Source organism: Anabrus simplex, chromosome 14 (assembly GCF_040414725.1).
Source record: "Anabrus simplex isolate iqAnaSimp1 chromosome 14, ASM4041472v1, whole genome shotgun sequence".
Classification (NCBI taxonomy): domain Eukaryota; kingdom Metazoa; phylum Arthropoda; class Insecta; order Orthoptera; family Tettigoniidae; genus Anabrus; species Anabrus simplex.
Window position 1 is genome coordinate 90,184,781 of NC_090278.1, and position 16,323 is coordinate 90,201,103.

A 16,323-nucleotide genomic window follows, 5' to 3' on the forward strand; every position below is an offset into this window, starting at 1 on the left:
AATCAACACTGATTTGCATTTAGGGCTATCTCCCAGGTGACAGATTTCCTATTAGTTATTTTCCCCTAACATTTTCTTAGATTATTTCAAAGAAGATGGAAATTCATCAAACATCACCCTTTGTAAATTATTCCAATTTCCTTGTCCTATAAACAAATATTTGTACCAATTTGTCCTCTTGAATGCCAACTTTAACTTTAGAGTTTATTCGTCTACCGTACTAATGTTATTCCATGCCATTTCTCCACTGGCAGCTTGGAACATACCGCTATAGTTGTATAGTTATATCTTGTTGATTCGTTATATCGAACTAAGGAACGCGTTTGAACTTATTAGCACATTTTTTGTTTTTCTTTCAGAAAATTTGTGTTTGTGAAATAAGATTCTGAATTTTATTCTATCTTGAATGGTTTCTTCATTAATGTCAATTTCATTTAGGTCTTCACTGATTTCTTTTAGCCAATTATTGTGATTTTTCATTGATAAGGCTAAGTTTAAAATTTTCTTTGTGAGCCTGTTATTATCCATTCTATATAAGTGACCATAAAATTGTAATTTATTGCTGTTTCCTGATGGTATCTGTGATTTTTTTTTTCCATCACTTGATATATTTCATGTGATTTCTTTTTCATCCACATTCCTTTCTCACACTTTAGTCCTAAGAATTTCCTGAAGATTTTTCTTTCTTGTTTCTCGATCATCTTTATTCAAGATCTCCCGCCAATTATAATAGTTTCAGATGCATAAAATGCTTCTGTTTTAACTACTAGGGTATATTATAATGTTATAGTTTTGCCATTTTTGGTATAGTTCTTTTATTGTATCTGTTCCAAGTAATTTTGTATGCTCCTTGAAGTTTTACATTTCTTTCTTTGTTAGCTTGCTGATTTAACCCTGTTGGTTCAATAATTTCACTTAGATACTTAAATATGTCTACTTGAGCGATATTTCCATATTTGGTGATTAATGGTTGATTGTTGAAACCTGATCTTGTCCCTTCCATATACTTGGAAATTTGGAGTCCTGTTTTGGCTGCGATTTTGTGGAATTTTTCTACAGACTAGATTGCTTCCTATCTGTTGTTGGATAGAATAGCAATTTCATCACTCATCAGCAAATGTTAGGCAAGTAAGGTGAATTTTGTTTTGGCTACATCTACCAATATTTATACCTTTAGTTCCATTTTGCCATATCCTAATCACTATTTACAGAACTAAATTAAATAGTAAGGGAGATAATCCATCTCCTTGTCTGATCCCTGTTTTTATTTCAAATGGTTCAGAAATTTCTCCTAGAAATTTTACTTTCAATGTTGTGTCGGTCAATGTTTGCTTGATCAATTCTCTTGTTTTCTTGTCAACGTGGAATTCCTCTAGTACATTAAACACTCTCTGTCGGTCTATGGAGTCATATGCCTTTTTGAAATCAACTGTTCATCTGGTTTTTCAAATTTGAAGAATGGTAAAGGTTGAAAATTTGCTCTTCACACTATCTCCCTTTTTGAAATCCTGCCTGATATTCACCAATTAAGTGTTTAGTTTCTTCTTCCAACCTAATAAGCAGGACTACATATAAATTTCTTTTTTTCAGGTTCCTTTTGAGAATCAACGTCCGTATCATCTGATGATTAGGCAGGCATCTTGGTAGGTGTGCTATTTAGTATTTACCAACTGATGACCCCAACTTAGGACACTGGAGCAAAACGCTGGCAATCAGGAATGAGTTAGCTGGAAGATGTATAATGTCCAAATGATGGACCAACTATATTGGTATTATGAATTTACAAATATTACAGGTTCCCTTTGGGAATCAACATCTATATCACATACTGCTGACTCGATCACCTCATCTCCTTACTCCCAAGTCTTCCCAATCCAAAGTTTGCAACATTTTTTTGTAACACTACTATTTTTTAAATGACTCAAAACTGAAAAGGGATTGCTTCAGATATTTAAAAAAAAACATTGCTATTTTGTTGGAGCTCATCCAGAACAAATCGTTCTGCTTTTCTTTGGATTTTTCCAGTTCTTGAATCAAGTAATCCTGGTGTAGGTCCCATACACTGGAACCATACTCTAGTTGGGGTCTTACCAGAGACTACAGTATCAAAAGACAACCTTGCAAATTATGAGGTGGACATTCGAATTAGCAAGCCAACTCAATTTTACCACCAAGTAAGACGACTGCTGTGGGATAAACAAGTACCATTAAAAGCAAAGATGACATTATATAAATCATATTATACATCCATCCTCACGTAGAGCTTGGAAACTACCACGTTAATGAGACAAGACAACTCAAAACTCCAAGCTGCAGAAATGAAGTTCCTATGCACTATGATACAGAAGACCAGGAAGGACAAGATCAGGAATGAAAAAGTCTGAGAACAGGTCGGAATAGGAGACTCCAAGCTGCAGAAATGAAGTTCCTATGCACTATGATACAGAAGACCAGGAAGGACAAGATCAGGAATGAAAAAGTCTGAGAACAGGTCGGAATAGGAGACTCCCTACTACAGAGGATCCAGAAAGCAAAACTGAAGTGGTTTGGCCATGTAAAGACAGCAAGAAGAGAATATGAAAGAGAAGTAAAAGAGAAAAGACCAGTGGGCAGACCAAGAGGAAAACGGACAGGTGAAGAAAAATGTTGAGGAGAGAGGACAAGATTGGGAGAAGATTATGAGAGAACAGTGGTTCATGGACAGACAAAGGTAGAGGGGTCTCGTATACCACACCCGGGCAACTGGAGATGGTCAATGATGATGACGATCAGAAACTCATACACCCTCTCCTTTACATCCTTACTACAACCCCTAAATACCCTAATAACCATGAACCACATCCATTCATGAAACTGAGAGAGGAATGTGCTGAAGTTATCCAACTACGCTTTTGCCATGGGCGTAAAGAATGTTATATGGCTCTGCCTGCAAAAATTAAAATTTGGGCTCCCTCAAATAATATGTAAAACCTATGAACAAAACCAAACTTCACGGCGCAACAGACCCGAAGGGCCATGGCCTACCAAGCGACCGCAAACCTATGAATAACTAACAGAAATACAATCACAGCAAGAAGAAGTAATGCAATATATTGTCAATTTATATAAGCAGAGGGATTATTCATTATTCTAATATTTCAAATATTTAATGGGTCTTATAATTGCAAGCAAGCTTAGAGTTGATGCTGTGCTGGTTGGAACATCCAAATGTTGTCATTAAGTCATCATTAACACTACAGGGAAATTAAATTAAAATGACCAATCTCTATTTTCTGGAAGGCTTACACGGCGTGTGTGCGTCAGATGATCAGTTTCTGATAAGTGTAACCTGGATTTCCATGCACTATCAAATCTCAAAATATGCATGCATTCATGCACTATCATATGGCAAAACTTGCACAGTAAATTGGAAGATATGCACTATCAAAACTCAGTTCTTTATGAAACATTGTACAACAATTACCGTCATTTCTCCAAAGTGTCTTGATTTAAGCTCACCCGTTTATCTGTCAGCATATTCTTCAACACAGAAAATGATCTTTCTATGTTACAAGGAGTGACAAGTGCATACTTCATGAAGACATTTGGGACAAAGTGAGGTCAAATTGTACGTCTTTTGCATTTTCACCAGAATACGTCTTATATAGTTAAACGAATTTGAAGTCAGGTTTTGAACGCATGAGACTTTGTTCAGCTTATTTCTAGCTGCCACAGCTACTTCTCTGTGCGATGTTTGCAGATACTTGTGAATGTCCTCAATAACTGGTAACGATTGCCTGTTGGTATAACAAAGACGTGTCACGAGTGTGAGTTCTGGGTAGGAAATTCTAGGATAACAATGGAAGAGGGTTCAGTGCAAAAGCAAGGTTTGTAAACTCAGTTCCTTTTGAAACATTGTACAACAACTACCGTAACGCGGTGTCACAGACATAGATGAACAAATGAGCCTTCAATGAGTAACAATCTATAGCAATGTATAACTGGGACACCTTAAACCTAAGAATTACAGAGATCAACGTGGGGACTTCCGGGTTATGTCAATGTTTACTTAAGCAACAGATAAGAAAGTGTTTGATTAATTGGATTATAGGACCTTTACCGTATGAAACACAGGATGCCAGGAATTCATTCTCGCTGTCTCTCAGTAATAGACATACTATATAACGTGAAAAAATGGTCTCAAATTATGCACACCAACATTCAGAAAAGGCACTATCATGCAAGTTAACATTATGTATGTGCCAAAGTTAGAAGAAAAGTCATATTATGCAATGTTAAACGTCCAAATATTCGCTGTTGAATCCAAAATCTTCAAAATATGCATTATGCATGAATTTTCTTCTAAAAAGGCCAAAACATGCAAACATGCAGGGAAAAAGAATGGTTATTTGGAATAGTTAAGCCATAAAACAAATATATGCAAAGTTTGAGAACTGTAACCAGCTTATTTAAAAACATGCATGCATGATAAGCCTTCCAAAAATAATATGAACTCGTGCTCCATATGTGTGAATGAGTCATCTATTATGGAGGAAATGCATAGATTAGTACATTGCATTGCACAATTATGCAAAGCGAATGCTAGTATTTACTTGACTCACCTAATCTATCGAGTCATAAATAAAAATGCACCAGAATTATGTAATATATATTTTTTTCAAGGATTCTGTGGGGCCCCTTAAAGGCCCAGGCCTGCGTGCCCTAATGTTACACCCCTGGATTTTGCTACTAGGAAATCTCTCAACTGACTGTGTACCAGTGTACTGATGTGTAATTTGAACCTTGTTACGTGCCACTGCTTCTAACAACGAGGGCTAGTCCAAGATGAAGAACATCTTCTGGTCTGTAGGAATCTGACTACAATGTTTTCATGGTGACCTATTTTCAGCCAATGACAAAGCACTATACGAGGGGGTACCAAAAAATAACCGGAATAACATTGCCATGGACAAAGCTTGTGTAGTACGCACTTCTGCCACTAGGCGTGTATAGCACAACTCATTGCCAGTTCAGTGCCGCCTGTGTTGTCGACCTGGCTTGCTCTATTCATCTGCAGTGATTGCTTTTGCTAGCGCTGTTTTGTTTTTGTTTAATTTTTTGTGATGTAAATTTTAAGTGAAGAATGTGCAAACTTTTTATTGGAAAGTTTTAAGAAGATTGCACAACAATGTTCGTCAAAAGAAGACCCGATTTGTGGCAGACAGGAGACTTGTTTGTCCACCACAACAACGCACCTGCACACACAGCCATCTCTGTTAGACAGTTTTTGGCTAAAAATGGCATGGTTCCCCTGCTCCATGCCTGAACTGGCTCCATGCGCCATTTTTTATTTCCACGCATGAAAAGGTCATGAAAGGACAACGATTTGACAGCATTGAAGAGTGTCAAAAATGTCAAAAAACAGATCAGATGTAAGGCTTTTCAGGTATGTCAAGAAAAAAAAAAAGAGGGTGGAGCTGTCAGCCATTTCTAAAGATGACTACAAAAAATGTTTCGATCAGTGGAAGAACTGGTGGGACAAATGTATTACTTGGAGAGTATTTTGAAGGGTATAAGGATGTTTTGTAAAAAAACTTGAAAATATATAGCTTTTAAATTATAAATATATATTTGTTTGGTTACCCCCTCGTATGTTGCAGAATATTGGAAGGACACATTTCATTATTGTAATCTCAGAAATAGAAATGTAATGTAATATAATTTAAAGCACATAAACAATTTTCTGTGGGATAATGTTAATACTGTGTTTATTTATCATCTTCTGTTTCCTATAAACACTGAAAGCAAGGTTCCGGTCACAGTCAATGTTTGAGTCCAGTAATCTGCAAGACAGTACAGTACTCTGCACTTTAATTTTGTGCACTAAAGTTTACCTTCAGAATGTGGGCTACCTGCAATAGTAGGAACAAACTCAACACATAAAACAACACCAAGATATCATGAACTATTTAAGGGCAAACAGGCTCGTTCTTTTTATTAGGAGAGTCAAGATGTATCACAGGTTTGTAAAAATAAAACACTGTTCTTTGATAAAAAGTACTGTATGGAATGGTGAGAAATAAAAGGAAGAGTAGGCAGAGTGAAGTGGACAGAATAGAGGATAAAAATGGTAACATAGTGGAGATAAAGGAGGAAATTAAAATAATCTGGAAGGAATAATTTGAGGACTTCCTAAATGTGGTTGGATTGAGTGAAGAAGATCATATTGAGGAAACTGATGACAGGTGTTAGGAGAAAATGGACGAGTTAACCTGGGCGGAAGTGGAGGAAGCTGTGAAGAGGATGAAACTGGGAAAAGCACCAGGAGTGGATGAGTTAAATGTGTAGATGGTAAGAGCTGCAGGGGAAGTGGGTATACCGTGGCTACACAGGATGATGCGGGTAGTGTGGAATGAGAAAAAAGTACCAGGAGAATGGAAGAAGGGTGTAATAGTATCCATCTTTGAGAATGGAGACAGAAGAAAATGTCAGAACTACCATGATATAACCCTGATGTGCCACTATGCCAAGATATATGAAAAAGTACTGGAAACGTGAATGAGAAAGTCAGTGGAAAAAGAGTTCAGAGAAGAACAGTATGGCTTTAGGCAAGGAAGGTTAACTATTGACCTCATATTCACAGTGAGGCAGCTACAAGAACGGCAACTATGAGTATAGGGAAAATTTGGTGATGGCCTTCATGGACATAGAGAAGGCATATCACAGTGTCCGTAGAAACAAGATCTGGGAAGCTATGAGAGTTAAAGCAGTAAATGAGCAGATAGTGAGAAGGGTGAAAAATATGTACGATGGAAGCAAAAGCTGTGTTAAAGTCATAACCATAAGAACTGGATGGTTTATGTTAACAAATTGTGTAAAGCAAGGAAGTGTCCTCTCATCTCCACTATTTATAGCGGTGATGGATGATATAATACAAAGGTAGCACAGACCATTGGGAAGAGAAGAATGAAACCAGTGTTGTTTGCAATGATCTACTAATATGGAGAAACAGTGAGAATGAAATGCAGGAACAGCTCAATGTATAGAAGGAGGTTGTGTCATCTTATGGAATGAAGTTCTCAGCACAAAAGGGTGAAGTACCAGTTATGAAACGAAACACGAACGAGCGTACAATGGCATTGCATTACGAGTGGAGCAGTTGAAAAGTGCTGAAAGCTTTAATTACTTGGGGAGTGTAATTGATGAAAATGGAAAAAACAGGATGGAATTTGATGAAAGAGGCAGGTGTGCAAATGGATTCTTTAAGAGTGTGCGAGGATTGATATGGAACAGGGATGTACCACAGAGATGTAAAGGAATTATCTACAAGACTTGTTTTGAGCCCATTTTGCCAATAGATCAGAAATGTGGGTGATGAAGGAGAGGGTTAAAAGTAGAATACAAGCAGTGGAAATTAAGTTTCAAAGATGTCGAGTAGGTTTAACAAGAATGGACAGAATAAGAAATGAGAGAGTTCGGGGAATGGTAAATGAGGTACCCCTACAGGAAAAGATAGCAAAATCAAGGCTGCAGTGGTATGGACATGTTAAGAGAATGGGAGAAGAGAGGATACCAAGAAAGATGTTAGAAATGGAATTGAAGGGAAGGAGATCTGGAGGAAGACCAAGGGACAGATGACTAAAAGGTGTAAAGAAGAACATTGAGGTAAGAGGAGGGAACTGGACGACAGTGACAGAACAGAAGTGGTGGATGGAGAGGCTTATGTTCCAAGCAGACCCAGCCTGTGCTTGAAATCTGCTCCAGGTGAAGATGATGATGATGTGAGGTATTTGAGAGGTGATTAGTAGAGTGTTTGCGAAGAACTACAAACATGAAGATCAATATATAAATAAAGTCATTTATAAACTTAATTAAACTTTATTTTTATTTTGCTTACATTATGTAAGTTTTATATCTTTATTGGTAGATCCAGAGACATTCCTAGTAAGAGCTACAGTTCGCTGTATCAGCTGGTAGTGGGCTAGAGCAAGTTTGTTCCTTTTGTTGACCTGTCTCAGTCTCATCCTTGGCTTTGGTAATATGAGTGATGCTTGTAGCGCCTTTCCAAACCCTGCCCACACGTATGTGTACATCAGGAATATATTTCTTCGTAGCTTCATATTACCCGATATACAGATCAAACCTGTACTACAGATTTGTATAGGCTTTGCTCTCTTTGTTCATGTCTTGATAATTACCATAGATCTGTAGCACATAGTTGTAAAGTGTTGACTTCTGTCTGTACCTGTAGAGGAATGCAAACAGTTTAAAAATTTGCACATAGTAAATAATAATATGCAAATCATATAATTTAACTATAAAAAAACTGTATAATTATAGTGTAGTTTAACTTTAACATAATGTAAACTGATTAATAAAATTTTGCATAAAAAAAAGTTATATTTCATTCTTGAAGCTGAAGGACTTATGCAATATGTGTCAATTAGTTGTTAAAATGTTGTTCAAATCACCTATTATAAAAACAAAAACATGACCCACTTCACACAAATGTGTAGGTTATAAATTTTGGAAGATAATTTGTATTAACACATTGGAGACAGCCATATTAGAATGTGCTATCCTCCAGAAATCGCAGGATTTTTAATGGTTTGTGAAAATTTTTCAATGCTAGGGAAAGCCATGCTTATAACAACTTTTGGAATGCATAGAAAGATCACACTTTCTTCTACACAAAAATGAGTTTTAATTATCATAATAGTGCAGCAATTTTAAAATATAAATTTATGAAAATAACATGTTTAAAAAAAAAAAAAAAAACTGACGTAGCTATGGATGCCAGTTTGGTTAATATTTCGAAATTTGAATTTGTGGGCACATCTACTGAAACACACTAATGCAGATTCTAACCTAATTAGTCAATTGACACCGGTATTCTTGTTTACAACAAGGAATTTGCATTCCCACAATTCTTTGTTTGACGACGGTGTTGCATCGAGTTGCTGCAGGTACACGGGAAACACCCACATTTTTAGGAAGCGGTATAAAATAGTATTACAGAGCCCACTTCAAGGAAGCGATGTAAAACTACGTTACACTTCACACCAATTTGAAATGAGCTCATTTTCTACATTTACTAACCTGAAGCGCCAGAATCATCATGTTTACTTAGTGTGTAATTGTTATCCTCATCCTCATTTTCAGAAATCGTGTCTTCCACAAGAACATCCATTATGGATTCGTTGTCGAAATTTCGTACACTTGAAGAATTAGACATGCTAAATATTCACAAGAATTACGCAAACAAGCCTGCCTCTCGAACACACACTCTTCCTGACCGCATGTACCATACGTATTTTCCCACCCATTTCACAGCTGAGAGTCAACGATGACGCAGGCTTAGGTTATGTAGGAACGTGGCTGTGTTATCAATGCCTTGAAAGAAGAGCTCTCGACTTATGCTCATAACTAGTATATTTTATGCTTATAGAAGCATTCGACAGTATCTTATTGAAGTCACAGCTCGCTGAAATGGCAAATACAATTTTTTAGCTACGGTGAAATCGTGCCCGTAGATTCTCCGAGCTCCATCAGCAGCAATGAATTAGCGCGCCTGTAGTTTCTACGAGTGGCGTCTCCAATGTGTTAACAAGTTTTGATATTTTTGCTGAGATTTCTTGCTCTTTTCCAGCGTTAAACAAAATATAGAACTCATATTTTTGTGCAAAAATTGTATTCTTGGATCTGAATGGTTATGCAGCCAGTCCTTGGGATGAATGGTGTGAAAGAGTTTCTCAAAGGATTGGTTGGTGTGTGCATTTCAGTGCGCCTGGCAGAATGATATTTAATGGCATTTTCTGGCCCAGTGAGGAAAGCAACAGAAAACTTACCTTATTCCTCATCTCCCTAGTACACCTCTGCCTACGCTATGATACCTGATGGTGAAACATTTGGAGATCTAACCAGCCTGTGAGCTGAGCACTCAGCGCATGTACGTAAACCTTTTTTGTTATTGAACTTCACTTCCGTACCTAAAGTAGCAAAGCAAAGTCATCTCCGTACAGACCATGAAGTCCCTTGAAGGTGCAGAAGGTAAAGGCTTCTACTATCCGCAACCTTGGCACTTGGTGGGGTGGAATGGTTAGCTCCAGCTGCAATTATGCCCAGCAATTAACCTCGTACTTGTAGGCTGAGTGAACCTAAAGGCTATGTACACCTCTAGAAGTGGAAATGTTGTTTCTTAAAATTTTGACTTCCTGACAGGGATTCAAACCCACGTCCTTCCGGGTGAACTGAGCCAGGCAGCCCCTACCCTAAAATAAATACAACAGTCAGAGTCCAGGCAGCCCCTACCCTAAAATAAATACAACAGTCAGAGTATATGTGACTTCTACATTCGTAAATGCCAAGAGATATTTCATCTTTAGGGAAACAGCATAATGGAAGTCAAAGGTTTGGAAACAACTCTTACCAAGCTCGCTCTGTTGTAGCCCTACTTGGAAGTCTTCATGCTCCACCTAAGGTCCTGTTGTCCGTTCATAGGTTAGAATTGGGTTAGCAAGCAATGGAGTAGCTAGGTTCTCGGAGCAGAAAGTTCAAATGGGAACCCTAACTGTGATTGTCAAAGTTTGCTATTTGCTTTACGTTGCACCAACACAGATAGGCCTAGGAGTGGGAAGGAAGCTGCCATGGCCTTAATTAAGGTACAGCCCCAGCATTTTCCTGGTGTGAAAATGGGGAACCATGGAAAACCATCTTCAGGGCTGCCGACAGTGGGACTCTGCGGTGTGTCTATGACAGGGAGTACAAGAAGAATTGACATAATTATCTTTAAAGTTATGGACAGGAAAGGCTTCACGGTCAATCTAACCATCCAATTTGAGCACCATGTCGGCCAGCCTACTGAAGTTCACGCCCACCATACAGTTATTAAAGAAAAAACAGCTGAATGAAGCAGACATTATTGGTGTAATGCTTGGTGCTCGTGGCACAAAACCCACCTTGTTCGTGGAATTCTGAAAGAAGTTTGAGTGTGAACTGCATTGAAAGCATAGTTACCCCCACCATATATGTATTTGTACACATTCTGAGATTTCATTTGTTCAGACCTCCATAATTAAAAATACATATTACCACACCTGTATTTCTATAAGATAAAACATTTCTGTTTCCTGACACATTATTCTTTGTCCATTGTGACAAGTCGTACTTGCAGGAAGTCGTTGATTTGTTCAATAAATATACATCAAGATAACTGGAAGTCAAAGAACGATGCTCAATCAACAGTATACAGTATTATCTTCACAATCTTTATTGGGTGTCCTCATTTGGGCCCCTGATATCGGCAGCCCCAGTGTGATGCATTTGCAACGCCTGATAGTGATAAGATTTCCACAAGTTATACTTTTGCTCTTGTGGTATAACAGTAGGAAAACAGAATGATAGAAGGCTAAAGCTTGTTTTAACTCTGCTGCTAATTTCATACCTAGCTTGTTGTCTGAGGAATCGTATTTGAAGTGCTGTCCAATCCTCAGCTTCACTGGTCATCACCAAGCCTTCTGATAAACAGCACCACGGGCTCTACTCAAGGCTTAACGTCCCCATCCGACGCACGAATCACCATCAACAGTGCCATATGCCCTCACTCCATATGAGCACTGCAGAGAGGTTTGGAACTTAATCCAGGCTTTTGACTCACAATCTATTGATTAGAAATTGTATACCACCACCTCTCCTATCATGCTGGCTAACATTCTGACGGTGAACATTTTTTGCCGAATGGTACTCAAACGGGCTGTCGGAGACTTGACGCCGTAACATTCGTCACCAACAGGTGGGCCTATATAAGAATAAAGCCGTTAGAGAAGAAATGCAAGTGATGGACCAGCTAACAGACTGTAAAGAAACAAGAAATATATTGATAAATCGCTATTCATGGCTTCCATCACAGGATATGTAGCACAGTCTCAGTGATAGTTGTGTGCATGTAAGCTGGGCACCCAAGGAAGAGTTTTTAAGGTGCAACACCCTTCCAAAAATGTAGCTACAAAGGCCATCCAATAAATAAGTTTCTCTATTTTTTTCTGTGCAAACCACATGTTTTAAAATTAAGTTGGTACTGTAGGAACTTTTATTGGGGTATGGTGGCTGTGCTTGACCTTCAACAGCACATCCTTGCTCCGCGTTCGCCAGTGCGGCACCAGCTGCCATGGAGCTACCACTTGAAAACGTATCCGCTTGTGAACTCTGTTGTGTTCTTAGCTTTTTCAGGCTAAAAATGAAACGGCAATCAATCACTATTAAGTGTGTGTTTATGGTGAAGGGTGCATGAGCATCCAAATGGTTTGCGCCGGCATTCATGGTTCTTGGAACGACGGCAAAATGTGCACGATGAAGAGCGCAGCGGGAGGCCCCATTACCACTACAGGCAATGCAGCCAATGTTGCAGTTCGTCTATTGCGACGATCCTGTCAGATGTCTTGCAGTATCAAAACATCTGTGCAAGATGGGTCCCACGTTTCCTTACTGATGCTCACAAGCAACAAAGGATCGACGCAGCCCAAGCTTTCCTAAAAATGCTTCAAAGAGAGGGAGATCAACTGTTTTCCCGCATTGTTACTGGAGATGAAAGCTGGGTGCATCATTCAACTCCAGAAACAAAGCGACAATGCATGGTATAGAAGAAACCTGGCGAACATGCTCCAAGAAAGGCCAAGGCCTCAGCCTCTGAGGAAAAAAGTTATGGCTGCTGTCTTTTGGGACTGTAATGGTGTTCTACTGGTTGACTACCTGCCCTGACACACTATGGTCACAGCTGAGAGGTACTGCATGGTTCTTACAAACCTCAGAGCTCCAATCAAAGGAAAACGTCCTGGCCTTCTGTCTTGGAAAGTGTTGCTCTTTCATCACAACGTGCACCCCCATTCAGCTCAAAGGATCCAGGATTTGCTGCAGAACTTCAAATGGGACATTTTTTCCCATCCAGCTTATTCTTCGAATCTTGCTCAGAGTGATTTCCATCTCTTTCCACAACTTAAGTTGCACCTTGGAGGCAAGCAGTTTGTGACTGATGAAGAGGTGGAATCGGAGGTGAACCGCTGGCTACGGAGACAGGACCCGACCGGGTATGATGAAGGTATCAAAAAACTGCTGCCAAGATACCAAAAGTGTTTGGATAGAAATGGTGACCATGTGAAGAAGTAGTGTATGAGTTGTAGAATGAAAATAAAATATTTCACAAGTGCAAATAACCTGCTTGTATTATTTTTTTGTAAAACATGGAAACTTATTTATCGGATGGCCCTCGTATTTTCATACAGGCAGGTCAATATATGTATTAGGAGACATGAAATGAAGCAAAATGAACACAATTTGTTGCACCTTTTGCACCTTTTCTTGTGAGATTACTATATTTTACAAACACTGTTAGGCAGGAAATACTCAGCAGGACACAGAAAGCATCAAACATCTACAGTCAAGTCAGAAATCTTTTCTATGGCTGCAAAATACCACAAAAAGCAAAAACAGTCATGTACCACACTTACATTGTACCAATTCTCACGTACGGTTTAGAGACATGTAGCCTACTAAACAAAGACCTCAGTAGAATCCAAGCAACTGAAATGAGATTCATTAGAACCATGAACCAAACTACCAGAAAGGACAAGATCAGAAATGAAGTGAATAGGAAAGTAGCTGGTTTCGAGGTTCCCACTACCAGTGTCATAAACACAGACTTCAGTGGTATGAGCACATAATGAGAATGAACAGAAAATATTTTGACCTTAATCTCATAGGAAGAAGACCACAAGGAAGACCAAGAAAATGCTGGATACAGACTGTAAGATCAGGTGTGGAGGAGAGAGGACACAAATGGGAGGATGTATTGGAACAGAAGATGTATGAAGACAGCAGGAGATGGCAAGCGCTTATACACCACACCTGGGAAACTGGAGTTGGGAAATGATGATGATGATGAATGTGATTTCATCAACACCTTTTTTTCCCACTTTTTTTTTTTTTTGTACGCATTTTTAGAACCTCCCTGCCCCCCCCCCCCCTATTTTAACCATACTGTCCATCTTAAAATCCTTTCCCTAATAATGAAAAAATTAAAATCCACAGCCTGTTTCCAGTTGTCTGACTGGGTCAGGAATGGAATGAATGAAGCCCCCATCTAGCAGGGAGGATAGGATTTGTGCCGGCTGCCGAAGCCTGTCGCACTCCTCTGGAGCAATGATTAACGACTGACAGATGAAATGAAATGACATTGAAGAGTGTTGCTGGAATGAAAGACGACACGGAAAACCGGACTACCCGGACAAAAAATCCGTACCACCTCCGCTTTGTCCAGTGCAAATCTCACATGGAGTGACCAGGATTTGAACCAAGGAACCCAGCGGTGAGAGGTTGGCGCGCTGCCGCCTGAGCCACGGAGGCTTTTCCCTACTAATAATAATAATAATAATAATAATAATAATAATAAAGCTAAATTCAATGATCTGTGAAAATGTTTAAAATGTTGTCATGATGGAATAATATCGAGTCCACAAAAATTTTTCAGCTTTGGCCTCACGAAAGTTAAATGGAAGGCTTGATTACAGCACTTCATTAATTGTAGAGGTAAGCCACGGTAACTGTGCAACTTGTGATGGTTACTGTGCGAGGGAGATAACTGATGGAAGAAAGAGATGGAGAGATTCTGTGAATGCATGGAATAGCCATGCACCTCCACTACAATCTTTTCTACCTCAGTGCGTATCTGAATGACTACTCTGCTAGTGTTTGTCATCGTCCTAATCACAATGGGGAAAGAAATGTACGGACAGCAGCCGGCTGTGAGCACTCACATGTACCGGCTTGTTGAAATCTTAACTGATGTTTTTGCAGTCTACTGTAGCAGTGACCTCTGACGTCACAATTGCACAGTTACCGTGGTCCGTCTCTTTTCAGCCTGTTAAACACAGAAGTTCAACATAAGTATTACAATTTTTGAACTGATGTCATCTTGGAAAACAATATATCCCATTCTGTTCATTTCCATATATTCTTCCTAAGTAAATAGTGTGGGCCGATGATCTAGATGTTAGGCTCCTTTAAACAACAATCATCATCATCAGTAAATGGAAATAATCAGGGGAATTGCTATAGGCAAGGGATCAAGAATTACCGGTAAACTTTTATAAACCATGGTTTACAAATCCTGAAGAGGTGAAGTCTTAATATTAAAACTTAGCTGAGATACGAAAAGAAACATAAAACCTCACTTTACTCAAAATGACCATTGGTTGAGATCTGTCTTTATTATTCTGAGTGCCTCAAATTTGTTTACACTGAGCAAGTGACCATGCGATCAGAGGCACCCAGCTGTGCACTTGCATTCGGGAGGTAGTGGGTTTGATCTCCACTGTTGGAAGCCCTGAAGATGGTTTTCCGTAGTTTGCCATTTTTCATGCTGGAACTGTACCTTAATTAAGGCCACGGCCGCTCCTAGCCCTTTCCTATCACATTGTCACCATAAGACCTGTCTGTGGCGGTGTGACGTAAAGCCAATTGCATATTATAAACTTTGTTTTGGGTCCATATTGACAGAGTATTACTTGAAAATTGTGTGACAGATACCTTGAGGTTCCACCTATTCAATACAACTTATAATCTTACAGATTATATATACTTTATTCACTTTATATTAAAAACATGGCACATGTTTTATTTTGTGTTTGAGACATCTTCAGCCGTAAGAAATCATTAAGATTAAAATGCGACAAGACTGGCTGTTGAGAATATTCCTATTATACATTTAAAATTACAATTTTTTTGTAAATTTTTTTCCCTTTATCTTGTAGAGAAAAGTCCTTCACATTTTGTATTAATACTTACTTAAAAAAAAAAAAAAAAAACAATATTAACCATATTTATAAATATTTATGTAAAATTGGGCTTGTTTTTGTAAACAACTCTTCAGTATTTACTGATTATACAGCCTTATTTCAAACTGTACGGAAGAGGGGACTTCTCAGGATGTATTGTAAACAAACACAGACCTAGGATACCATTTCAAAATTCTCAGTAGATATACAGCATTCAGATTTATTTATTTATAATTAAGGAAGAAGAATAATTTAGAAACTTGAAGTAGTATGGGTTGGCTTGTTAATTTGAGAAAAAGGAACCAGGCTCACCCCTTTCTTCCTCCCCACAGCTGACTGTTGCCCAAACTTGTTGGCTGCTGCTGTTCAGCTCGTATTATATCTGTGTTTCTTGTTGTATGCAGGTCCGTTTCCAACAGAACTAAGTGTGTTTCTTAAGTGTTTTAGATTATAATGTATAAATATGGTTAACATTGATTTTTTAAAGGAATTAATAAATGAGAAGGACTTTTCTCTA

The 16,323-nt window shown here is 38.5% G+C and overlaps 1 long non-coding RNA gene across 5 annotated transcripts in view; it reads right to left on the reverse strand.

Moving 5' to 3' along the window:
- Positions 1-7,937: 7,937 nt before the first annotated feature.
- The window catches only part of LOC136885249 (uncharacterized), a 43,188-nt gene continuing 34,802 nt past the window's right edge, over positions 7,938-16,323 (reverse strand). For all 5 annotated transcript variants that reach the window (XR_010861514.2, XR_010861517.2, XR_010861516.2 and 2 more), the window contains one exon: positions 7,938-8,224. This is a non-coding gene — a long non-coding RNA (uncharacterized lncRNA). The remainder of the gene's footprint in view (positions 8,225-16,323) is intronic.